The sequence below is a fragment of the Cydia splendana genome, chromosome 3 (genome assembly GCF_910591565.1).
Source record: "Cydia splendana chromosome 3, ilCydSple1.2, whole genome shotgun sequence".
Lineage (NCBI taxonomy): Eukaryota > Metazoa > Arthropoda > Insecta > Lepidoptera > Tortricidae > Cydia > Cydia splendana.
Window position 1 is genome coordinate 20,166,609 of NC_085962.1, and position 27,211 is coordinate 20,193,819.

Consider the following 27,211-nt stretch of genomic DNA (forward strand, 5'->3'; position numbering starts at 1 on the left):
CGTCCGGCGAACTGGTAATCTGTGGGCCCCTTAAGTTAACCTTCCGCTGAAATCGTGCTTCTATCGAAGGAGTCGCCCGGAATTGTAGAACCCCTTACAAATAGCTTTTGGGCCGTCGAGGCCCTTCTAGCTCCATAACCCCTTGATCGAGCCCGCTCATAATTTAATGAATAAAATATAATGTCCTCAACTACACGATTGCCTAATATTATTTAAATACGGACAAATTTACTTAAATTATTGCGTAACAAACTATCCTCTTGCTATCCTCTGATAGTTCACCTTAAAGAATAACTCACGTTAGAACGGCCCGGGTCCGGGCCGTGGCAACCGACACTTAATTTTCTATGACGAGTGACCGATGATCAAGTGATGCTTTCTATAGAAAACGAAGTGTCGGATACCTCAGCCCGGACCCGGACCGTTCTAACGTGAGTCATCCTTAAAAACACCGAAATACCGGGACGTGCCCCTCGTCAGCCGTGTGTTCCAAGTTATATGTAAGCTTGCTTCGCTTCGCGCTTCTAAGGCCGATAAGATATTTGACAGGCTCTTATGGCTTTACACATATCGTGTCAGATATGTTTGCGATCTTCGTTGTGTAACCTAATTATTGCAGGTGACTGTACTATACAAGATAAAAATACTTACAAAGTAGTTACAGAATGCTAATAAAAAGCCGAATTAGGATAATTCGTCAATTCACGGCCACCTGTTAGTAACTGGCTACCCTAAACTAAAAATTAATTCTATTCACCTATAAACAGGTCTCAATAACTATAGCCACCGAAAAATTAATTCTGTTTATAATTGAATAGAAATCATTTTTAGTTTAGCGTGGCAAGTTATCAGCCGGTGGCCAGTAATTGACGATTTACCTTACGTTTATGGACTTAATAACACCGTATACTTTATAGCTCGCTTACCTTCCCACGTTACAAATCAATTTAAGCTCTTGAGCCTGTTGCACTACTGCCAGCCAACTAAGTTTGCTTTCATTTTGAACATCCGTGTTGAACGACGACCCTGGCCTGTAATTCAATGAGTTTAGTTAATAACGTGACTTGTTTGACGCCATCTATATGTTATGTGCTTTATTATTTTATTAGCAATAGCACCTACTATATACTTTGGTAAATAAAAATAAAGTCTACCAATTTTTTGAGTTAAGCAGCCATGTATTGTAGACTTCTGTCCGTAATTATTTTTATAGATTGCATCTACATATATGTAGGTACTTATATCAATAGATATCATGTCACTATAGCATGGTCACATAAAATTGGCCCTATTTTTGATGAAAACATAAAAAATGCGTCATGTTTTTAAATCTTCGTATTAACTGTTAAGGGGCCGGTATATGACGTTTTCGATTTAGACCTCACTTTGTAACCATAATTTGTTCAATAAATGTTTGATAATTGCATTAAATTACACGTAAATTTATTCACGAAGAAACCGTGTACCGACTCTTCATGCCATTATATTTTTAATTAAATTTGCTGTTATTCTCTACAAATCGACACTAAAAGTATCAAAAAATCAAAATATGGAGTTCCGTTTGAGACACAGAAGCAAAACAATTTTGTCTTTGACAGTAATTGAATCATAGAGTAACTTATATATACTGAGATAGAGTATACACTCAGCGTTGAGACACTACGCCATCTAGCGAAATATGTCAAAATAACTTGCACTAGGGTAATTTTTTAGGGAAATTTTAATTCTGTTCATGGTTGATTAGGGTAATAAAACTATTCTTTGTACGGTTAAATTAATATAATAAATAGTTTGATTACCCTAAAAACTAAAGGCATCCTGTTAATCATTAAGTAAAACAACTTTAAAAATGGTTAAATTACTTTATTTACCAAATTTTATAACATTTAACAGCAATTTTAAACAAATCCACTAACAAAGTTATAGCAACACAACAATAAGTACTATAAAAATCTTTTAACAATTTAAAATACAATAATTACTCGTCATATCTTGACGAGTAAGCAAGTTATCGTAAGCCCCCGGATGACCCGGTTCTAGGACCTATGATCACCTAGGTACTACTAATGGAGGCTTTGACAATCGAACTGGAAATACTTACAAATTCTTTATTGCAGTAACTAATAATACATTGCAGTCGATACCTAAGCATATTCCAATTATGGTACATTATAATTGTAGTTTGGCAAACCAATATGTCAGTAGGAAAAGCGTAAATTGATATTTGCCGTTTGTACTGGTCTGGTGGTGGTGTTTGTAAAGGTACCTACAAGTCGCGCGAGTGTCTAAAAATACCTACGTTAAACATTATAAGCTTAGTGGTCTGCCTGATTATAAAAAAAAATATATAATTATCAGGTAGTCAGTTTATATTGCCTACTACCTATATTTTACAATATTCTACATAATTCACAGATAGTAAACGGGTACAAAAACGGGCGCTGAGGCTCTAGGATATAGTCACAAATAAATAACTAGATTATGCTATTCTGTCTAAAAAAAATGTGAGGAGTGAGATCGTCGGAGGAATCTTCTGGCTAAGGATTATACCTTTTCTGCTACCGGATACTTTCTGCTAACTTGCTACTAAGAGCTGTCTCTCACAGCAGAAATTATCCTGTTACACTTGTGAGAGGATAGATTTAGCCCTTCTATTTCTATTAAGGAGATCACCATAAAGGATGACTCACGCTATTAGACAGGGCTGAGACCTAGCCGGAGCTCCAGCGCTTCGTTTTATATGGAAAGCACCACGTGAACACCGATCAGCCGTCATAGAAAATTACGTGTCGAACGCCTCGGCTCGGATCCCGCGCGGTCTAGCGTGAGTCATCCTTAATTTTTACTTAAAATGTAACATTACGTTAGCTATGTTTGTACGGACGTCAATCCTGTTTACAGAAGTTGTTGGAAGTTACAGAACCGACCTCTAGCTGACAATATTCGTTACCATACATGTACCACACACTCTCAAAAGACACAAAGGAGACTGGCGAAGCCACGTCACAACTAGTAAAAAAAAATGGGTGGATCAACTATCCCTTGACGTTATGTACATTATAAGCGCTTATTACACTTCCACACCGTCGGGCCTTAATACGATCGTGGCCGACGGTGCGCCCGAGCAAGATCGTTTTGCATTTCACGAAATATAAGAGCATCGTCAACAATATTTGACATGTAACATATACTTTGTCTCGAATTGGCAATCATGGTTGATATTTTTGTAGTTGAACTATTTTTTACACCAAGAAATATTGTGAACGATGTGACAATATTTCATGAAACCACATGAAACGTAAAACGATCCTTGCCCGATATCGGGGCCGACGTCGCGGCTCATCGTTAGCCGTCTGAAGGCAGGATAAGTGTAATAAGCCCTATTGTGTCCAGGGACTGTCTCATATCAAACATAAAGTGTCATTCTATGGAACTTGCTAACTATGTAAACATACAACTACGTAAACATATTGAAATTGTCTCTGAATGATGAACTTACTTCTGACTTTTGTTTACATAAGTAGTTAGCAAGTTCCATAGAATTACACTTTAGACAAATAATCTTTCAGAAAGAGTCTTTGTAGTGTTACGCTGATACTAGCACCCAAAAGAAAGGGATGAGTACCCATTGTTTTGTAGTTCAGAAAACCATAACTATGGCAATAAGTGGTAAAACAAGTTGATTCACCCACTTATACACATGTAGTGGCCACATGTATCCAAATACAGGTACATATCTAATATCGCCTGGCAAACCAAGCATTTAGTTGCGAAATTCAAATTTCATATGGGAGATAGAATTTTCCCGCCAATTTTTTTTCAATTTGCTGCCTTTTCTTCTAACAAATTTGGTTTGCCAGACCATACCAGACATAACGTTTCATTGTTAACTTAGGTATTTGCTAATTTTAAATAAACTAGGTAAACTACTTACCTGTACTTAATCTATAGTTTGGGAAGAGTCGTTTTTCAGTGGAGCATTTTAAGCAGAAAGAACAGAGAGGCTATCGCAAAAACCGAAATTCGCAAATTGCGGGGATCTTTCGCTTTTACTGCAATGAAAAATTATATGCCTTCATTGGAGTAAAAGAGAAAGATCCCCGCCATTTGCGAACTTTTTATTTTCGCGGTTATAGCTCAGTACTCTCTTTTTCGTAACAGTTTTTTACTGACAATTACTTGTTTACCAAACTATAAAATTACAGATTTCAATACCTTTCATGTTAATATATATTACTGTGTCAACTTTTAAAAAGGCTGCCCCGCTCTCGCTCGGCACTTTTTCACACTTCTGAGGCATATCACACGCGAACTGATTTTTTAAAATAGAAGTTTTCTTTTTCTCCGGGAATCTAATATATGGTCACTACTGTCACTAGTTAAGTAGTAGAATACAACTAACATTGGAAGGAAAAATTGATGGCAAGAGAGGAAGGGGAAGAAGGAGGGTCACCTGGCTTGACAACGTAAAAAAGTGGACGAACATGGATAACGCAGCCACACTGGTAAGAATGGCTAAGAGCAGGAGAGAGATTGCAAAGGCGGTCGCCGACTTCCGTTAGGGCATGTCAAATGAAGAAGAAAAAGTAGTAGAATTAAGTAATACGCTTCATACCCTATTAATAAATTTAGTACCGTGACTAGTAGGTATACATATTTTTTTTACTAAGCGCTTATAGCTTATATCGCTTTTTATTACATTAAACCATTGCCGAGCAATTTCGAAAGGGCGGGTGTACAGTCAACGGTAAAAATATGGGTGTACAAATCATTTCAAGAATATGTCCCATAACTCTTATGTCAGTGAATTAAGAACTATGGGACATATTTTTGTGTAAGTTGTCTACACCCATATTTTTACCGTTGACTGTGCCATGGATTTCCGATGGTCGATTGTGGCCTCGGCAGCAATTAGAGGGCGTGGTTACTTTTTGTTTAGTTTAAGACATCTATTTCAATTCATAATTTACTAGCTTTTGCCCGCGACTTCGTTTGCGTGGAATTAGTAATTTAGGTAGCTATTATTTTATCCATACTGCGTTTTGTTGATTCCCCATACAAACTTCGACGCCCCTTTTCACCCCCTTAAAGGGTGATTTATTGAATGAAACCTATCCATTCTCCTTCCCCGGGACTCAAACTATCTCTATACCAAATTTCAACTAAATCGTACACCAGCGCCGGTGCTACACCTCGCGGGCGGTATAGTTCCTATTGACAAAGTTTGTTATGCAGTTGTTGTTAAGTCCCCATACAAAATTTCACCTCTATCAGGGATGATTTATGGGTTAAGAACTATCCTATGTCCTTCCTCGGGACTCGGACAATCTAAATACCAAATTTCATCTAAATCGGTTCAGCGATTTAAGCGAGAAGAGGTAACAGACAGACAGATAGAGTTCCTTTTATAATATTAAATATTAAATTATATTATATTCAAAAAGTATGGATATGGTAGCTCAAACCAATTTTTCAGTAAATAAGAACAATAAAACTATATTTTGCTTTTGGATGCTAAGCACTAGTGTAAGATCTTTAGATACTATGATTCTCTCTGTCTATGTTTGAAATTAGACAGTCCTTTGACATACTATACTTAGGTACACCTATTTGTAGTAAAATAATTAGATTTATTTCAATCTCTATTCGAAAATAAACTCGTCTAGTTTCACATAATTAATACGTATCGCCCGACGCTTAATACGTAAACAATACGTAGAGTAGAAGTGAAATGCTGATATCACTGTCGATAACTATAACGTATAGCTGCGCCCCTTCCGTCAGTTAAGTAGGTACACAATAAGTAGCTTTAGTATGCTTTGTTATACTGTATCCAAGAAATATTTTTCGGAAATAAACAATTTATTTTTTTATTTTATGACCGACTTATATCGGGCTTTTATTACTCGTAACAGTCGTAATGTAATTTACAGCTAGACTTTTGGCGCGCGAATGATATCTGAGGGTCTACTACAGCCAACATCACAAAATCGAAAAACGTTATTCTACCTGTCTACCGGCACCACAGCCGGTAGCAGTATTGGCTTAGGTACAAACAGCAATACTCTTAACTATCCATCGGTGGACCTTATGCTTTTTGTAATAAGGTTTAGAACATGGTTGCATAAAGTGTGCACGCATTGTGACCCCGGGTTCGAATCCCACCTAGGGCGAACTTTTTGTTTATTTATATTTTTATTTTTTTCCGTTACTTTTCCGTTTCACAAAATATCAGAAGATTGTTAACAATATTTTAAAATTAAAAAAAAATTTGCCTTGTATTGCCGATAATATTCAAGGCTTAATATTTTTTCGTCACCTTTCCTCTTAAAAAATATATTGGTAACGGACATAACAGTGTCCTGATATTAATATGTGGAACGGAAAACGAATTAGGCGACTATTGTCGTAAGGAAAAATGACTAAAAATAATAACGTCTAAAATGTCTAAATACCTATTATTGCCAAAAAATTTAAAAGACTAAAAGTATCAATAACGAAGTACAAAAATGAAACTAAAAGTCTAACTGTGAATAGTCCGAAAAAAAATGTCGAGAATCGTATTTTCTAAATCAATGTAACCAAGGCGATGCTTAAAATGACAGGTTTAGGCTGCGTTTCCACCAGAGATGTGCGAGGAAGCTGGGTGCTTAGCCAAGTTGCAAATCGTTTACACTCCGTAGCGAACGAAACGCCCAATGTCTCTGTCACACTAATATAACTGAATAGTATACTTAACCGCGTTATCTGAGACTGTCTGTTCGTCTGTCTGTCACCAGGCTGTACCTCATGAACCGTGATAGCTAGGCAGTTGAAATTTTCACACATGATGTATTTCTGTTGCCGCTATAACAACAAATACTAAAAACAGATTATAATAAATATTTAAATGGGGCTCCCATACAACAAACGTGTTTTTTCCCGTTTTTTGAGTAACGGAACCCTTCGTGCGCGATACTGACATGCACTTGGGCGGTTTTTTTTTACATTATTATAATTCGTAATTTTTCCTTATAGACATTAATCGACTAATAATTCCGGAAAAACTGCTTTTAGCATGCTTACTAACTAGGGTGGCAGAGTAAGACCAAGGTAACGTTAGTTGCAGTGTTTTTCAAAGCAAAGACTTGCAAAGTGTTATTTTAAAGTCATAATGTCATAGCTGTTTGACATTTAAAATATAACACTTGCATGTCTGGTCTGAATCTAGCTAGCAGCTTAGGTATGTTTGACTTAGCACAAAGTATTCGCTTGTGACTTGGGTTCTATTCCCGCCATCGGTGAATTTTTTCCTTTTTTTTTTACTTTTTGCGCTGAATTTTTCCTTTCAGACAACCGGCTTAGGTAGAAACAGCAATACTCTTAACTATCCATCGGTGGACCTTATGCTTTTTGTAATAAGGTTTAGAACATGGTTTCATAAAGTGTGCACGCATTGTGACCCCGGGTTCGAATCCCACCTAGGGTGAACTTTTTGTTTATTATTATTTTTATTTTTTTCCGTTACTTTTCCGTTTCACAAAATATCAGAAGATTGTTTACAATATTTTAAAATAAAAAAAAATATTTGCCTTGAATTGCCGATAATATTCAATGATTAATATTTTTTCGACACCTTTCCTCTTAAAAAGTATATTGGTAACGGACGTAACAGTGTCCTGATATTATGTGGAACGGAAAACGGATAACGCCTAAAATGTCTAAATACCTATTATTGTCAAGAAATTTAAAAGACTAAAAGTATCAATAACGAAGTACAAAAATGAAACTAAAAGTCTAACTGTGAATAGTCCGAAAAAAAATGTCGAGAATCGTATTTTCTAAATCAATGTAACCAAGGCGATGCTTAAAATGACAGGTTTAGGCTGCGTTTCCACCAGAGATGTGCGAGGAAGCTGGGTGCTTAGCCAAGTTGCAAATCGTTTACACTCCGTAGCGAACGAAACGCCCAATGTCTCTGTCACACTAATATAACTGAATAGTATACTTAACCGCGTTATCTGAGACTGTCTGTTCGTCTGTCTGTCACCAGGCTGTACCTCATGAACCGTGATAGCTAGGCAGTTGAAATGTTCACATATGATGTATTTCTGTTGCCGCTATAACAACAAATACTAAAAACAGATTATAATAAATATTTAAATGGGGCTCCCATACAACAAACGTGATTTTTTCCCGTTTTTAGGGTTTTTGAGTAACGGAACCCTTCGTGCGCGATACTGACATGCACTTGGGCGGTTTTTTTTTACATTATTATAATTTGTCATTTTTCCTTGTAGACATTAATCGACTAATAATTCTGGAAAACTGCTTTTAGCATGCTTACTAACTAGGGTGGCAGAGTAAGACCAAGGTAACGCTGCAGTGTTTTTCAAAGCAAAGACTTGCAAAGTGTTATTTTAAAGTCATAATTTCATAGCTGTTTGACATTTAAAATATAACACTTGCATGTCTGGTCTGAATCTAGCTAGCAGCTTAGGTATGTTTGACTTAGCACAAAGTGTTCGCTTGTGACTTGGGTTCTATTCCCGCCATCGGTCAACTTTTTCGTTTTTTTTTTTTACTTTTTGCGCTGAGTTTCTCCTTTCAGAAAACCGGCTTAGGTACAAACAGCAATACTCTTAACTATCCATCGGTGGACCTTATGCTTTTTGTAATAAGGTTTAGAACATGGTTGCATAAAGTGTGCACGCATTGTGACCCCGGGTTCGAATCCCACCTAGGGTGAACTTTTTGTTTATTATTATTTTTATTTTTTCCGTTACTTTTCCGTTTCACAAAATATCAGAAGATCGTTAACAATGTTTTAAATTGTTTTATCTTGATTTGCTAAAAACGTTAAATGAATGTAGTTCATTTTTATAGAATAAAAGTGGATGACAGGATAGATTTATCTCTGGATAGATGGACATATATTTCAATTTATAACTAACATTATTAAAGATATTTTGTTAATCGACTACTATGAAAATCTCTGCAGAGTTATCTTGGTCTTAATCTAGCAAGCAGATCTATGTATGCTTGGCCCAACGCAAAGTGTTCGCTTGTGACCTGGGTTCAATTCCCGCCACGGGAGAACTTTTTTTTTTTTTTTTTTACATTTTGGGCTGTTACCCTTTCACAAAATATCAAAAGATCGTTAACAATAACTATTTGAAAAGTCGACCGGCGCAAAATCACCTTTCATAACAAATCATCTATTTCAATTTATAATTTATAATATTTTTACACAATTTGATGTCAAGTAGGTACATATCAATCACAGACATGCCGCATCGTTTTATTTTTTGAATTTATTGAGCTATAGCTTATAGGGACCGAACGCGTTGGAGGGTCTGCCACCAGTCAGCTGCAGAGAAAAATGTCATACGTAGAGGCATAGCTAAGTAATAATAGTTAATAAGAATAATAAGTATAAATTAAAATATGTAAAAATAATTTTCCATAATGTCAATATCCTGAGAGCAAAATGGGGACTACGTTTGTTTGAAGCGGCTGTCCTATTTCCTCTTAAAATTTCGTATGCCTTGTCCCGTGTACGTGGTAGTACGTACCACACAATTTGGACTGTAATTTACAATTTTCATTCATATCAGTAGGTTATTAAATCAGTAGCAAATGTTTAACAAAGGCATACGAAGGGTTACGTATTATTAGATATTAAGTATAACGGAAAACTGCTGTAAGAATGCTTACTAGGATGGTATAGCAACCGTTGACCGGCCTTCCTACAAAGAGTGCCCTGGGCCCCGGTTAGATGTAATAACCGGTATTATACAAAAAGACAGGTGCCATTTGACTATTAGGTACTGATTCAGGTAGTGTGTGATGTGCCTTAAATAGTCGTCGAGTGAAAAATTTACTCATTGACTTTCGGTCCCTCCTGCTCGCTGCTTCTTGGACTTTAGTGAGAGGCCTGAGGCGATTGGTAAGAAGTTACTAACTGACCCAGTCCGTAGGCTGCCTGGATCAAGGTCATTTTTATTATGTTCACTGAGAAAAGTATAATATTTTTTAATTAGTTTTAGTCCCAAAGTTCAGTTGCCTTCTATTAGAAAACTACCGCACAAGTTCTTTACCAACCGCCTGAGATTGGAGTCACAGCCCGTAACATTGTTCTGCAGCTTTTGGAACTAAGTACCTTCTTTTCGTAACTATTTATAAATCGTCCGCTGTTTAAGTGCCCCTCCTGCAGCCTTGAGACTCTTCTTGTGTTCTGTAAAAAAAAAGCAACAAAGAAAATTTTATTGAGTTTTAAAACATTATGTAACTATTGTAATAACCTAAAAATTCTAAAAACAACTTGATTAATTTACAGTCATATTGCTGGCATTTTGCTTCGGAAGAAAGTGTGAACGCATATGACCTGAGTTCGATTCCCAGGAAAGGTGAACTTTTTGTGTTTATTTTAAAATATATTTATTTCAAAATTAATAAGTAAACCCGCGCTATTGTAGATGGATGGATTATCTTTCAAAATGTCAAATGTATAGAAGTTTTGGGGGTTTCAAGCTTTTAATTATCGCTTTTTTCACTCCTTATTCATTTAATTATCGCTTTTTTCACTCCTTATTCATAATTGTGATAAATCTTTGATTGTAATCATGGTAAACCATAGCTATAGCTCAATAAATATTAGTGGTACTTATAAAAAAAGTGCCAACTAAAATACTTATATGCATTTAGAAAAATAAGCATGTAAAAATTTTGATATCTTCTGTTTTTCTGGACCACCATCAACAGTGGCGCCAACTGGTGAGCAAAGAAACGCTAGCCCTCATTTACAGTCATATTGCTGGCATTTTGCTTCGTCAGAAAGTGTGATCGCATAAGTGACTTGAGTTCGATTCCCAGGAAAGGTGAACTTTTTGTGTTTAATTTTTATTTGTAATTTTGATTGCAATTTGTATCCTTTTTTAGTTTTAACAAGATTAAAAAAATATGCTTCAGCTAAATAAATAATGTTCTTTACTAATTGTTATAGTTCGTTTTTTTTAGCATTAGAAAGAACTTGAAAGAAGGTAAGCGATCTTGACATGTCTTTTAATTGAAAAGCGCGTTTTAAAAATCAGTAACTATTTTGCTATTACTTATGAAAGCAGAAGAATATAAATGATCGTATTAGATTCATAATTGTTACATACTTGCCGTAACTTATTTTTAAATTCTCCATCATCAGATCAGCTCGATGGTACCATAATATTGCATTGTCATCCGATTTATACATGCATGAAAAATTTCAGCTCAATCGGACACCGGGAAGTGGAGATCAAATTTAACTTGCAAGATTTGATTACAGACAACGGGACAGGTGAAACTAAATAAAAGCTTGTAAAAGATTTCAAAATGAATAACTAAACCCGTGTCGTACGTTCGATCCCCGACCGCGATGTAAATTATGTATTTACAAAAAAAATATAGAAATTAATGGGCGGTATCTTATCTTATCTTATTTTATACCTTTAAACGAGCAATTCTTGTTATTTATTTCGGAAACGGCTCTAACGATTTCGATGAAATTTGCTATATGGGGGTTTTCGGGGGCGAAAAGTCGATCTAGCTACTAGGTCTTATATCTGGGAAAACGCGGATTTTTGAGATTATTATATATTTTCCGAGCTAAGCTTGGTCTCCCAGATATTTTAAACATAAATTTACACACGAGTGTGTATTGAATGGCTTAAGAGCCAACAGGAGTGGTCATTTCTCCATACAAACGTACTCGACTGTTTCCTCCATGGGTTTTGATGCTAGAGCAATGATTTTTTCAACACAGATTAATATTGTCAATATCTGTGTCGGACCGTTTTGCTTTTTTTGATATTTTTGTTTTCTAAGGCGCTAGAGCCCTTCAAAAATGGCCTCATTGACTATGCCGCAATGAGAGGCCTAGTATTCAAAACTGACATCAATTAGCCAAAAAAGCAAAACGGTCCAACACAGATAATTTCATAATTATTTAGATTTCCAAATTTGGTTACGATTGGTTAAGTTTTGGAGGAGGAAACAGTCGAGTACGAAACCTCCATTTTTGAGATTTTTACGCAGGATTTTTCGCCTTGTCCTTATCGCACTAGTTTAATTAAGGAGCCGCTTCCGTTAGCGAGACGGGTATATTTACCTAAAATATTTAAAACTCAGCTCCTGTTTCGTCTTAATTAACACAAGTTCGCAATTCCTGTACCTATCGCTGTTATATTGCGGTGCATGAATAGATATACCTATTTTGTTGACTGTAATCAAACACTCAAGCAGATTTTACTTCACATAGCTCAAAGTGGAAAAATAAAGCTATCTAATGAAAAATATATTTCAAGACGTAGGACGACTAATGCATGGATTATAAATTATCTACTTAAAACGATATTTAAATCAGCGCTGGGGGTCTACCGCGAACACCGAAGTTTGCAAATTGCGGGCATCTTTCTCGTTTACTCCCATTACGGCGTATTTAGAGTGACAAATTCATAATTCTCTTTAATTGAATTTAGCTGACCTGCTAGATATCCAATAGTAGTACTTGTGTAGCCTGCAGTCTCTTTCGTTTGTCTTGTTGGTTGGAAACATGGGGCTCACCTGTAATTTTAAAAGTCCATCATACAAAAAGAATACAGGTACAGAGGTATGTACCTACCAGGTAGTGATCGGTAGATTTTTAGGGTATACACTCAAAGTTAAGTATTGTCGAGGCTCGCGAAGGCCGAAGGCCGAAGTTCCGCGTAGAGTTGAAGGCCCGAAGCGTCACACGAGAGGGGGAAAGTTGGAGCTTAAACACGACCCAATAGGAAAAGTGTCTTGACAACCTCACGTCGGGCCTACGGCCTTATGTACAAAAACAAAAATAAATTACAATTGAATATAAATAGGTATCTTATATATAAATTACAATTGAAAGTTGAACAAATATCCGTACATTTAGATAAGTTTACACGTAGATGTCGCTGTTTCGTGCAGTCAAAATTCTGCTTCGCGTAATCATGGTTTTTAACTTTTTATTTACTGGGAATGGAGCTCACGGCCATGCTGTGCTATTACAAATTGGAATTTAGACAAATTGCAATTACAAATTGGGATTCTCCTGTATTTCTTCGATTTTTCTTGGGATAATGATGACCAGTCCCATATTACTTATAATGTCTACCGTGGAGTCAACATCATAATCTGCCACTTTTTCGGTTTAGCTTAGAGGTACGATCGAGCGTATGTTTTGGCTTGGCACTAATTGTTCGCAAAGTATCTGAGTTCGATCCCCGAGACTTTTAATTTTAATACGTATACTCGTATAGTACAGAGACGAATTGTTTCATTATTTTCCAAAACGTACTATTCTATTTTCTTTCCTCAGCAGCCTAGTGACGCCTGGATGATGTCTGTGTTATGTTATAATGTTGGGTGGCTGATGGTAATGGATGAGATGGCCCTACATATTTCTTAAAAAATATTTTACTATAATAGCCTTAATTATGTCGGACTACTTACCTGCCGCCCACAACTTCGTTTGCGTGGAATTAAATAAATAAATTTTCTTTGAAATGTGTGTAAAAAATCTAAAAAGTAAGTACTTATAGATCTTGATAGCAAAGTTAGGTACACTTATCACCAAACATCGGATTCTAGGGGGCAAATTGTATCACGGATAGGGATCCCGTCATACAATTTGCCCCCTAGAATCCGATGTATATGCTTATCACTGTGATCGTTCGATTCGCCAGCACGGCCTGAAATGACGGCCACGTTTCCTTTAAACAGTTCCAGTTCCATCGTCAGGGTTTAAAGTCACATCAGTACAATGGTTTACGATCTCTTCGATAAGGAATAACTTAATAGTAAGAAAACTTAACTTATCGCAATAATGCATATTTGTTCCTGAGTTATGGATGTTTCTATGTAAGTATATAAGTATTTATATAGGTATATATTTGTGTATATTATATATATCGTGGTCTAGTACCCACAACACAAGCCTCATTGAGCTTACTGTGGAACTATGTCGATCTGTGTAATTATTGTCATATAATATTTATTATTTAATCCTTTGGATTAGGCTGATCAAACAACAGTCCACCTACCCTGCCTATGTACAGTCAGCCAAGAAAGTGGTCTACCACTTTTCGACTCTATCATCTGATTGATAGAGTCGAAAAGTGGTAGATCACTTTCTTGGTTGACCGTACCTACAGATTCGATGAAGGTGTTATGGAGCTAGAAGAGCCTAGAAATTAAACCAAAGTCAAGTCTTAAAGTGTAACTAGTAGTCGCTCCCTAAGATCTTTCTAGCATTTTTGAAAGTTGGATATTGTGTATTGTGTAAAAGTTATTTTGTAATTTTCAGTTTTAGTTTCTTAATTTTATTACTTGTTTTATTATTAAGGTATTAGCCAATTGATGTGACCTGGTTAAAAAGAGTGGCACGTTCTCTGCACGGCGCGGCGCTGTGGTGGAGTGTGCGCGTATAGGTCTCGGTGGGACGTCACAGGCGCCGCGTCCCAGGACGGCCAGGATCAGCAGGGCAGTACTGTGTGCTCTCCGGAGCCACAGGTGGACTGGCGTCGGTAGTATTACTCCCTCTGGAATTTGCAGGTTTACACATTTAGTCAAATGTTGGATTTCACGTTACTACCTGCGACATTTGGCCGATCGTTGATAAAATCCAAGGCGAAAGTGCAGCCAGCCGTGTGGCCCGTGAGTTCCAAGTTGAATGTAAGAACTTTGCTTTGCTTTGCTCGGTCGATCGAAAAGGGCTATAGGCTATATATAAACGAAACTAAATAAAGGAATTGTGAACCTCTATATAACTATTACCGGATTTGACGCAGAAGAGCCACGTTACAAAATTCGACAAGTTTACTGGATTAGTAGTTTTTTTTATCGATCCAAATTTTGGAAATTTTTATAATGCGGAAATTGGCATAAAGGACTTACGGCTCGACCACGTCATTGAGCGACTGGCGACGACGGCAGCGACAACCATAGATGGAAACGAAAGGTCCGATCGCTGTGTCTCGCTTCAACCTATTTATATAAATACATAAGTACTTAATTTGAAAAAGACGGGTAGTCTTGTCTCGCGAGCGAGGCGAGATGCTGTTGTCGTATCCGTCCTGTGCTAGGCCTAGGTACTATGATCTCAATTTGACTTGATTGCATTATTCTTCTTCTTTCTCACGTTATCCACCACTCCAGAATCGATTGTCTGACACTTTGTTTGTTGTTCACCTCATAGGTACAGATACCGCCTATATACAAGCACAGCAAGTTATCTTACATATTTTCATTAGGTAACAAATTAACTGGTTATTCCGTTATATTTAAGGACTATTTCTCATTTGCTTTATCTATCTTTACAAATTACTAGGTACCAAACTAACTTAAGCAGGTATTATTACTAACAAACTTCTAATCTATTTTCGTACCTACTTTTATGATAGGTATTACGGTTATTATTTTATTTATTTATTTATTTAAACTTTATTGCACAAAATACAAATAAAATGTACAAATGGCGGACTTAATGCCTAAAGGCATTCTCTACCAGTCAACCATAGGGCTAAACAGAGATGTAGTAAAAATGGTGCAAGAAGAAGAGTAAGAGAATTCAATTAGGAACTATTGCAAACAACTGAAAAACATAATAAACTACATATACAATACACAGATAAAAATAATAAAATATATACAATGAATATACTACTACATAATTCTCACATACATACTAATATATTACGATGGATACTACCTACTCATACTCTTGTTTCAGCAGATGTTTATGCAGCATCCTCTTAAAAGCAGATTTGCTCGGGGCTTGTCTTATGTTATAAGTAGGTAGGTATTTAAACTTACTGTAGTCTATCGGTTTTATTAATTTGATTGATGCCTTAAGGCGCGGTGTGTAGTAAAATGCACTTTTTTGTCACCATATTTACAGACTTTTACAAGGATTTCATGCATTATTTTCTAGTATGTATAACTTCAGTCCTTGAACTACGTTATTGCTTGTCAGAAACACGACGGCTCATTATTTTCTCGATAGAATCTTAAGTTGAAAACATGCCTAACACTGTCTTTATTTCCTTATGTTAGAAGTACTAGGACGAAAATGTATATGAAACTTACTTCAGTCGATAGCTTTTAAGTAAATCTTCATTATTGCTTGTCCTTTTATCGATACGTTAATTTTTTCATTCATCATTTGATCAATTCAACATTTTGCCTACTAAATTACACCCTACGCGGCAATACCTTGCGCCTATTCCTCACGCCAGTACGCCCGTGACCACTGTCAGCGTCGGACCTGTGCTAGTTTAGCGGACGTTTCATAAAATGGGTAATCACAGTATAAATATGCAAATATGTTATACACACAATGTTTTTCAACATACTTACGAAGAAAAGCAAAATAATTCTTAAATACGGTGACATTTCAGACATTCGTCCGTCATATTGTCATTTTATAACAAGTTGGGCAGCAAAGGCACACACCCATCTAACCAATCCGGAATTCAGTCACGATTGATAAATTGTGTAAACATATTTTAAAAGGCTATAAAATTAATCAAATTGAATAATTTAGACTGGTCACATTTTTGTAAAAATCGATTTCTACTGGCAAAACATATTACTTTTTGGCAACCGGGTTTTTTAACCTAATTAGACCCCGCTGAATCCGAATTTGCCGGTTGCTTGATTGAATTCTTGACTGGAAGTGAGATATGTGATATTAAAGGTTCCTTTTTTTTAGTTTTTCGTAAATAACTCGTAAACGGTGGCCAATATAAAAAAAATGAACTAATAATCTACACAAAAATTTCAATAAAAAAGATTCAGTACATTTTTAGCAGGGATCAATATTTAAAAAGATAATAAAGAGGGAAAGTTAATTATAATAAATTCTAAGGTTCCTTGTTTTTATTTCTTCGTTAATAATTTGAAAAGTATGACTCATAGCAAAAACAAATCTTACACATAAATAATAAACATAAAATTTCCTACAAGAAACATGTAGAACACTTTTCGCTAGGATCAATATTTAAAAAGACAAAGCAGCCGGTAAGTTAATTACAATCAATTTTAAAGTCCCTTTTTAGTTTTTTTTAAATAACTCGTAAACGGTGTCCCATAGCAAAATAGGTTTTTATGAATAAATAATCTACATAAAATTTCCTGCAAAAAACATCTGAACACTTTTCTCTAGGATCAATATTTAAAACGATATTAAAGGAAGAAAGTTCATTACAATCAATTCACATGTCACTTTTTGTAGTTTTTAGGGTCCCGTACCTCAAAAGGAAAAAACGGAACCCTTATAGGATCACTCGTGCGACTGTCTGTCTGTCTGTCCGTCTGTCACAGCCCATTTTCTTCAAAAGTACTGGACCAATTAAGTTGAAATTTGGTACACACATGTAAATTCGTGACCCAAAGACTGACATCTTACATAAACAAATGAATTTTAAACATGAAGGCCACTTTTTAGCCAAGGGGGGTTAGTTAACATTAAGAACCTATTTTGCTATGGGCCACCGTTTACGAGTCATTTACGAAAAACTTAAAATAGGGACCTGGAAATTGATTATAATTAACTTACCCCCTTTAATACCTCATTAAATATTGATCGTAGCGAAAAAGTGTACAAAACCTTTTTTGTGGACAATTTTATGTTCAATATTTATGTATAATATTTTTTGCAACGGGGGCACCGATTACGAGTTATTTACGAAAAAAAAGCGACCTGTGAACTGATTGTGATTAACTTTCTTCCTTTAATATCGTTTTAAATATTGATCCTAGAGAAAAGTGTTCAGATGTTTTTTGCAGAAAATTTTATGGAGATTATTTATTCATAAAAACCTATTTTGCTATGGGACACCGTTTACGAGTTATTTACAAAAAACTAAAAAGGGACTTTAAAATTGATTATAATTGACTTACCGGATGCATTGTCTTTTTAAATATTGATCCTAGCGAAAAGTGTTCTACATGTTTCTTGTAGGAGATTTTATGTTTATTATTTGTGTAAAATTTGTTTTTGCTATGAGTCATACTTTTCAAATTATTAACGAAAAAATAAAAACAAGGAACCTTAGAATTTATTATAATTAACTTTCCCTCTTTATTATCTTTTTAAATATTGATCCCTGCTAAAAATGTACTAAATCTTTTTTCATTGAAAATGTTGTGTCGATTATTAACGTTTAACAATTTTTTTTTTATGTTGGCCACCGTTTACGAGTTATTTACGAAAAACTAAAAAAAGAGACCTTCAAAAAGTGATTATAATTAACTTTCCCGCCTTAATATCTCTTTGAATATTGATCCTAGCGAAAAATTGTACGGAATCTTTCTTGTAGGCAATTTTATGCAGATTACTTATGTTTAAGAATTTTTTTGCTATGCGCCACCGTTTAAGAGTTATTTACGAAAAACTAAAAAAAGGGACCTTTTATATCAACTATCTCACTTCCAGTCAAGAATTCGATCAATCAACCGGCAATTTCGGATTCAGCGGGGTCTAATTAGGTTAAAAAACCCGGTTGCCAAAAAATAATATGTTTTGCCAGTCGAAATCGATTTTTACAAAAACATGATCAGTCAAGTATACACTCATATTGTATATAATTAATAATTATTTAGGTACACTCACCGACCTCACCGTCTTACCTACCATTTTTAGGGTTCCCTACCCAAAGGGTAAAACGGAACCCTATTAGTAAGACTCCGCTGTCCGTCCGTCCGTCCGTCCGTCTGTCACCAGGCTGTATCTCACGAACCGTGATAGCTAGACAGTTGAAATTTTCACAGATGATGTATTTCTGTTGCCGCTATAACAACAAATACTAAAAAGTACGGAACCCTCGGTGGGCTCAGTGGGCGAGTCCGACTCGCGCTTGTCCGGTTTTTAATTTCATTAAGTACTCATCAAAATTCGAATTTACTAATAAATCTTATTCAATATTAATTGCCGAACTAAAAATCCCGGAACTGACAATTCAGAATACCGATGTCGTCAGAATAAGGACGTAGACGTGCTGCGCGGGAATGGTGCGGTGCGCCGCGCGGGGCGCCCGCCTGCCCGTTCTACCACTCGTCTGCTTCACCCCCTTGAAAACGTAAAACTCGAGTATAAGAGCGCCTTAACTATACTAAGCCAAACCAACTTTGGCAGTAAAAAAAAGCGCGAAATTGGAAATTTGTATGGAATTCTAAATTTTTCAAATTTGTCGCCTTGTTCTACTGCTGCTAATAACAAAGCTGGTTTACCGGAGTATATTTAGGTAACTAATGACCCATGTAAGGCCCATATAGTGCCTTACCTAGCCCACTTTTTAAATACTAGATCCTTTTTACAAAAACTGTTACAATTAATATAAAACGCTGTTTTCTAACAAGGAAGGGTACCCAACTCGTCAGCTCCGATTTGATTAATTTTTATATATGTTATAGAGTAGTCTAAAATAACGGACACGTGTTTTGTTTAGCTGCCCATACTCAACTTCCTGGGAGAAATTGGCCTCCAAAGTACTGAAAAGTGACAAAACGCTCTAACTTCTGTAGAGAGTTTTATTCAAGCAAATTTCAAGTTAATTACCTACTGGTTTGCATATACGTTACAGAACATGAAAAAATACTGGACACGTGTTTTGTTATTTCGACTCAAACTCATATTTTACAAAAAAAACACACTTCAAAGTTTCATAATTCTTATCCTTTCACTCGAACTTCACGTTAGTTATCTTTTCGTTTTTTTTATCATGAAAACTAAAAACTTCCCGGTAGTGAAGAAAATGTTATCAATGTTATCATGGTTGTAAACCGGTTTGGACATTAAGTCCTAGCATATTTTGAAACATCAAAGATCCTAAAAGTGTACATTTGAATACCCTGAAGGCTTGGCCACATACAGAGCGCGACGCAGCGCCGCGTCCACGCCGCGCGACCGCGGCACATGCTAACAGGTTACCGACGTCAAACAGACTGCGTCCCGCCGGTATCACGCCCCGCTTCTGTCGCGCCCCGCGCCGCGCGGCCCATTGCGTCCGCGCGGCGCGTGCGCAGCGCTGCGCCGAGCGAACGCGGCGGCCCGCCGCGTCGCGCAAGGTCACGTCAGTAGGATCGGACGTAGGCAGCGAGCGGTGCGCCGCGTTCCCGCGCGGCCGCGCCGCGTTCACGCGCGCCTTGAGGGCGTGTTGAGAGCGTGAGGCCGGCGCGATCGGCGCGCGCCCTGTTTGACCAGGCTTCGCGTCGGCATCACGCGGCGCGGACGCGGCGCTGCGTCGCGCTCTGTGTGTGGCCAAGCCTTTAGGCGCGCGGCAACGTGTTGGCGGCGCCGGGCGGGCGAAGTGAACACACGGTATTGAAGTGAAGCGCGTGAAACGATGACAAGTATGAAATTTTGAAGTGTGTTTTTTTTGTAAAATATGAATTTGAGCCCAAATAGCAAAACACGTGTCCATTATTTTTTCATGTTCTTCAACATATATTCAAACCAGTAATTAACTAGAAATTTGCTTGAACAAAACTCAGGAGTTAGAGCGTTTTGTCACTTTTCAGTACTTTGGAGGCCAATTTCTCCCAGGAAGTTGAGTACTTATGGGCAGCTAAAAAAAAATACGTGTCCGTTATTTTAGACTACTCTATAACATATATAAAAATGAATCAAATCGGAGCTGACGAGTTGGGTACCCTTCCTTGTAAGCCAAAGCTACAATAATAATTATGACGATGATTCGTACATGATTCGGAACTGTTCCCTGCTGATTTCGCCGTACTGCCGTACTGCGTCCCGACCGGTCGGTGTCGGCGTCCTCCTGTTCGCCCACTCGCCTTTTGAAGACTCTAGATATGCTGGACTGCGGTGCGCCACCTAAATACGAAATGGTTTGTGCTCAACCATAGACTAGGAATTCTCTAGACCGAGTTCAGAGCAATTATTTCATGCAACCGATGATGCCAAGGAAGTCGGTTAAAAATGCGGGGGTGCGCGGGACGAGGTGAGCAAAGTCCCGTGCCGTGATTGGTCCGTTCAAAGACACTTTCGACTCGAACATGGAGTAAAATTACCGTATGCGTGGCAGAGGGGGTAGCGCGACTATGCTAAGTCTGGAGGATGTTTTGTCTGTGTGCTCAACTAACTAAAACCATCTAAAACTAACCCCCATATGAACATACCTCAGACACTGAAGTCAGAGTTTGATAGTTCATAATGTAAAATAATAATAATAAGCACTGTAGTTAATAATGTAAAACATGGAATAGGGTAGGTGTGTTAGTTTTCGTCCAGATCTAGTTTTCGTCCACTTGATGAAATTTGAATATAAACCTACATTAGTGCACAAATTTGTACGTATTGCAATCCTTAATGTCAAAACAATATATCTGTCTACATAAAAATGATATTTCGCATTTAGAAAATTAAAAATCAAATACATATATATTATTATTTGCTTTTCTGTCAAGTGGACGAAAACTAGAGCACGGACTAAAACTAGCGCAATGACCCTATATTTCCATTAGTTGAAATTTCCCGCAGTTGAAATTGCCCCCCTGCACTTATCGCACTTTCTTGATTTTCTTATGTTCCCATCGTGGGCCAACATTACACCATTAAGATTAACTGGAAAGATCCCTGAAAGAGATATACGAGTATGTTCGCATTTGTACAAATGATGTGTGTTTTTTCTTGTTTTATGTTACTTTTTGTACAATAATAAAAATCACTAAATGTAAGCCTATAATATTTAAAGAGTTCCCTCATTTCCTCATCGATCCCATCATCAAAAATGGATTTTGACAAACTGTATACTTTATACTTTACCTCCGTGATCGTTAGTGCTAGAAAGCTGCAATAATGGCATGGATTTGGATATGCACGCCATCATAAATCATGCATGAACATCAGGACCGGCTGGAATGCATACAGCGGGCCTCGTACGCCCGACGCTATGAGCTGAGTATGAGGGCGCCGAAGGCGCCCGGCTTTGGTAAGCGTCTCTAGAGCGTGTCACGTACGTCAGGTCATCACTCAGGTCCTGGAACTTCATAGTGTTCAAGTACCTATACCTACCTACTGTTAATATAGACCGGTAGTAACGAAATATCACTGAACGATCACGTGAACCGCGGTTCCTTTAAAGATTTCCAGTTTCATTATCACATTTTGGGACAGGGATATTTACGATCTGATCATCTTCGATGAGGAAAAATATCGTAAAAAAATCTTATCACAATAAAGCCTAGATTTCTTTCTGAAGTTAAACTTCCGATGGCAGTGCCTTTCTTATAAATAGCGCCTGTACTTATACCAATCCTTGTGGTGTTATAAATGTGATTGCAATAAACTTAACTATAAATAAAACTAAACCTAAGCTAACCCATAATAACTATTGAACTTTATAACCCAACTCGCATCGTTACCTACTTACCTATTAGCTGTATCTACCTAAGTTAACTTAATTAACAAAATTGTATGAATGACATAGGGCATCCGATAGCTGGCGCAGGTAGTAATGTATGTAAAGTATGAGCATGAGCGTTATGTGAGCATCTACTTAAAGGTTCCGTCACACAGGCGCGTTTTCCGGGCGGGGCGTGAGCGCGGCGTAAGCGTTTTAATATGTAAAAAAATGGCAAAAAAATCACTATTGTTGTATGGGCGCCCTACATAAATATTTATTTTATTTTGTTTTTGGTATTTGTTGTTATAGCGGCGACAGAAATACATTATCTGACAATTTCAACTGTCTATTAGCTATCACGGTTCATGAGTTATTGCCTGTTGACAGACAGACAGACAGACAGACAGACAGACAGACAGACAGACAGATAGACAGACAGACAGACAGGCAGACAGACAGACAGACAGACAGACAGACAGACAGACAGACAGACAGACAGATAGACAGACAGACAGACAGACGGACAGAAGGACGGACAGCGGAGTCTTAGTAATAGAGTCCCGTTTTTACCCTTTGGGTACAGAACCCAAATTAAAAAAATTGGGAACCTCTTACTTGAAGAATTATAATTTTTTTCTTGCTCATCACACATAACAGCGGAATGCCCAGGGTGCCAAGATCACAATAGTTGATAGAAAACGCCAATCGAAACTTAAATAGTGCGTGACTTTTCGCAGCATCTATCACCCCGATACATTTCTTTTTATCGTTTGGCGTTTGTCGATTAAAGATTTGAGTCTAATTAAATATACCTATACAAATGTCCCGTCTTTTTACGAGGAACAATCTATAAGCGCCATCGGGATCTATAGCACTTACGACCTTCTTCGGGAAAACAGTCTTACAGGGTAAGCAATAATTTATTAATAAGTACAACTAAGTTCTAATTCAAAATACACGTTGTGTAAACAAACACAATTTGCTTTAGTAGGTACCTACCTACCTACCTATCTACTATAGCAAATTCAACGCATTCACACATTGATACTACACACTGTTTTGTACAAGTAAGTACACATAGGCTATATTAGACCCAAACCAAACGGACGACTGGGATCATATCTCTATCTCTCTCACCCCACCTTCAATCATGCGAGCGTGTATGAGAAGTTTTACGACCCCGGTCGTCCGTTTGGTTTGGGTCAACTATAGATATAGATTATTTGTTGTACCTTGACCGCTAAATTGGTTCTCATCCGGTTCCAGGTCATTGGAGTCAGGTGAGGTGTATCTGGTTGCTCTGCTGTTAGGCCTGAACCCCTGGAGCAGGGCTCCCGCTGCCGGATGCTTTGTCATTGGAACGCGTCGCGGGTTGGGGTTTGGAGAGCCCTGGATTAGAGCATAGATGATCTTAATATATGATGTGCTATACGCGTGCGTCCGTGAGGGACAGAACATAAGCAATGCGAATTGGTTTGTTGCCCACCATAAAGCATACTAAATTTACGCTGGGGAATAAAAATGTGATACTGCGACAAGGACAAACAATTAGCGCTTTCTCTGCTACTCCTACTGAAAGATACATAAAACTCTCCCATTCGGTCATATCCCCCACCCCTCATGCCTGATCCAGTTATAGGTACTAGATTCATGGTTTAGACTTGAGTGTAAAGTTAGACCTAAGAAAAGTCTGCAACGATTTACATAGCACACGCTGTGCAAGTGTTATTTTAAACGTCAAACTTGCACTGCGTGTGCTATCAAAATCGTTGCAGACTTCTTTTGGTCTAACTCTAGTAGTGTTTTAGGCAAAACTAACGGGAAAATAGCATGAATTATAAATATTATATCATGTTATGATGACAATTCTTTGACATGTATTATAGCTTGCATATTAAAAATACGCTTTAGAATCCATTTCGCATGTATTAATCAGCGTGAGCGATTATTATACATCGACAGTTTACAAATAAATACAGAAAAACACATTATGGTCGCACGCCGGGCCGGTACAGGCCGGTTAGCACTATCATTTTAAATTTTCCCGCTCGATATTTTACTTACGAGAGTTGCTGCATCCCCGAACGCAGCAAAGTTTTTCAGATGCGGCCATTATCTAGGCCGCCGAGTTGGCCGTAAAACTAAAAATCAAGACACGAGTCACGATATTCAGAAATGTTTGTTTTGAAAATCAGGTTACCTAGTAAAAAGTCAAAAAGACAATTGAAAGACAGTTTAGGTATTTTTTTATTTCATTTCAGTGACATTATGCCAGTACAATATGATTTTATGTAGCAAAAATAACAAAAGTATAGCCGGTCAAACAACTGTGTCAGTAGAAAAAGACGCGAAATTCTGATTGTCTATGGGACGATAACCCATCCCGCTTATATTTTTTAAATTTTCCGCGTTTTTACAGACCATAAATACTGATAGCCGTAACAGACTAACCGCACCGCTTTTTTTCTGCGTATAACTAAACGCTGAGCACCGTGAAATGTTGCACCAGGAAATAAAACAAGTGGGTGAGGGGTAAAATTGTTGCCGTTACCGGCGACATCTCTAGATAATTGACAAGACAGACCCCCCCATACTTCATATTGGTAGTTCTAAGTGAAACAGCCCTGAATTGAATTATTGTATGATTTTGGAAGCTAGATAATTCAGCTACCAATTTATTATCGATTTATATTTTTACTCACAAAGACAACACAGAAATTCAATCTCAAATGTAAACTTTCGAACAATTTCCATACATTGACGACATCACTCAAAATTCTTCTTCAAGTCCCCAATTGACATTAAATCATATACGCACACGAGAAAGCATACCAGTAGATAAATTGTATTTCAAAAAATAGGGTAAGTACATAAATATCAGCTCGCGTCTCATTTAAATCTGATTTGCTGTTATTTACGGGTCATTATTGTTGAAAACCGCAGTAAACTATCTTAAAACAATACGATTACAGTCGAATTTAAGTATTATGTTCCTTCAAAACTCGCTTAAAATGAAAAAAGTTTAAAGACTCATCTTTACTGATTGGGTACAATTTTTATTATGCTGGTATCATTTTGCGTCATTTTAAAAACTTATTTGACTTCTGTATGACAATGAATTTTGATGAAAACTGTAATCTTGTATTATATTATAGAACTTTTATCTTAAAATATTGCCTATTAACAGGATGAGTTATGTAATTCGTATAAGTAATACCCGAAAGTCTTGTACCTAGATCTGTAATACCATGGATTGCGACGAATAAATTATTATGATTATGCCGTTCGTTCCGTCTATATGTATAATGCGTGTACCTGCTGTTCTCTGAAAATCTTCAAGAAAAAATAACGGCTAGACCAGCACTAAGTACTAGCAAGTTTTTGCGGCTTTGGAGACCGAGATGAAGCTTACAGGCCAATTAGCGCTGTGGCCTGGTTATTGTTATGTATACCTATGTATCGAATGTTTTATAAATTTACTATGAAAAGCAATGTTTTATTTCGATTAGGTCTACATTTTGTGCATATTGCATATCTGAAGTATTTTCGTACTAAACTTGAAACTTTCGTTGAAACTAAATAAAATAATTATTCCAAATGTACAGTCACCTGCAATTTATAATATGTTACACAACGAAGGCCGCAAAAATATCTGACACGATCTTATTTGTAGAACCATAAGAGCATGTCACATATTTTTGCGGCCTTCGAAGAGTAGGTACCGTCATTACTCATTATCAGCAACTTTGCCCGCTTTTTTTTTAAACACGAATTTCTCATAAAAAATCACATTATATGACTTTTTTTTGCTCAGCACGTCCATTGATCAAACGCATCAGTTTATGTGAAGAAAAATTTTTTTTATCGTGTTTTTACCCATTTTTTTGCGTATTAGAGGGCGAGCAAATAAAAAAAAATATCCGGGGTTTTCGCCAACATTGCCCACGTCAATTTGGTATTCAAATACAGCTCGTATGAAGATGATGTCTAAGGATCACTTAAAGGTTTTGGGCAATCCTACCATTCCCTGTTAATAACTTAGCGATAAGTGTAAAAACTTTTAAATAAATTTGCTGGGCAATGTTGCCTACCCGTTTTTGCCCATTTCCAAATAAGGCTCGCCTAATCATTTTACAAAGGCTAGGGTTGTCACTTTCTAAAAATCTGTTACAATAGTTTAATGGCCAAAAATATGATTTTTGTTGTGTTTTCATTCGTTAACGGGATAAAAAACCTAAATAAAGGATAATAAGACAAATTAAATACAGTATATATTTATAAACTTATTTTAGTGTACAAACATAACCTTCTTTTACTTGCGAAGTTGGGTAAATTAGATGAAAGTGCCAACCCTAATCCGTTTTTGGTGGTGGGCACTGTTGGTATGGATGCCAAATTACCGGATTACTTTGCCCACCGCTAAAACTTTTGTGTATTTAGGCCTTTTTAGTTTAAATCTCAATAGACATAATCTATGCTTCATGTGTTATAACTGAAACCCGGAAATATTTGTCAAAGGGTTCTTAATTTTTTACACTTGCATTCATTATTTATCAATTTTTTGCCCGCCGAAATATACCCTATATTAGACAACACGCTCAAAATTCCCAAGTCAAGTTATACACAAGTTTGGCATATACTTTGTCAGAAATATAACCTATTTTCTACTAAAAACAGCAGGATGGCCATAACTATTATCAATTTTTCTACATTAACGAATTTGTTTAAAATTGTCGTTTTGGGCAAAGTTTCCCTGGAGGCAAAGTTGGCGCTAATGACGTAACCATGGTATAATAATATACTCCGCCTGGTACTCCATT

General features: G+C 36.9%; 3 long non-coding RNA genes across 3 annotated transcripts; all 3 read right to left on the reverse strand.

Annotated features, from left to right (window-relative positions):
- Positions 1-1,848: 1,848 nt before the first annotated feature.
- LOC134789403 (uncharacterized) lies at positions 1,849-7,988 on the reverse strand. Its single transcript, XR_010144049.1, has 2 exons — positions 5,577-7,988; positions 1,849-4,236 (listed from the first exon to the last, which is right to left on the reverse strand). It is a non-coding gene; the product is annotated as an uncharacterized LOC134789403 (long non-coding RNA).
- Positions 7,989-8,014: 26 nt separating this feature from the next.
- Positions 8,015-14,435, reverse strand: LOC134789410 (uncharacterized). The gene is made up of 3 exons (XR_010144055.1): positions 14,393-14,435; positions 12,497-12,576; positions 8,015-10,216 (listed from the first exon to the last, which is right to left on the reverse strand). It is a non-coding gene; the product is annotated as an uncharacterized LOC134789410 (long non-coding RNA).
- A 6,373-nt stretch (positions 14,436-20,808) lies between these two features.
- On the reverse strand, positions 20,809-24,596 carry LOC134789408 (uncharacterized). Its single transcript, XR_010144053.1, has 3 exons — positions 24,456-24,596; positions 23,624-23,780; positions 20,809-20,860 (listed from the first exon to the last, which is right to left on the reverse strand). It is a non-coding gene; the product is annotated as an uncharacterized LOC134789408 (long non-coding RNA).
- Positions 24,597-27,211: the final 2,615 nt, after the last annotated feature.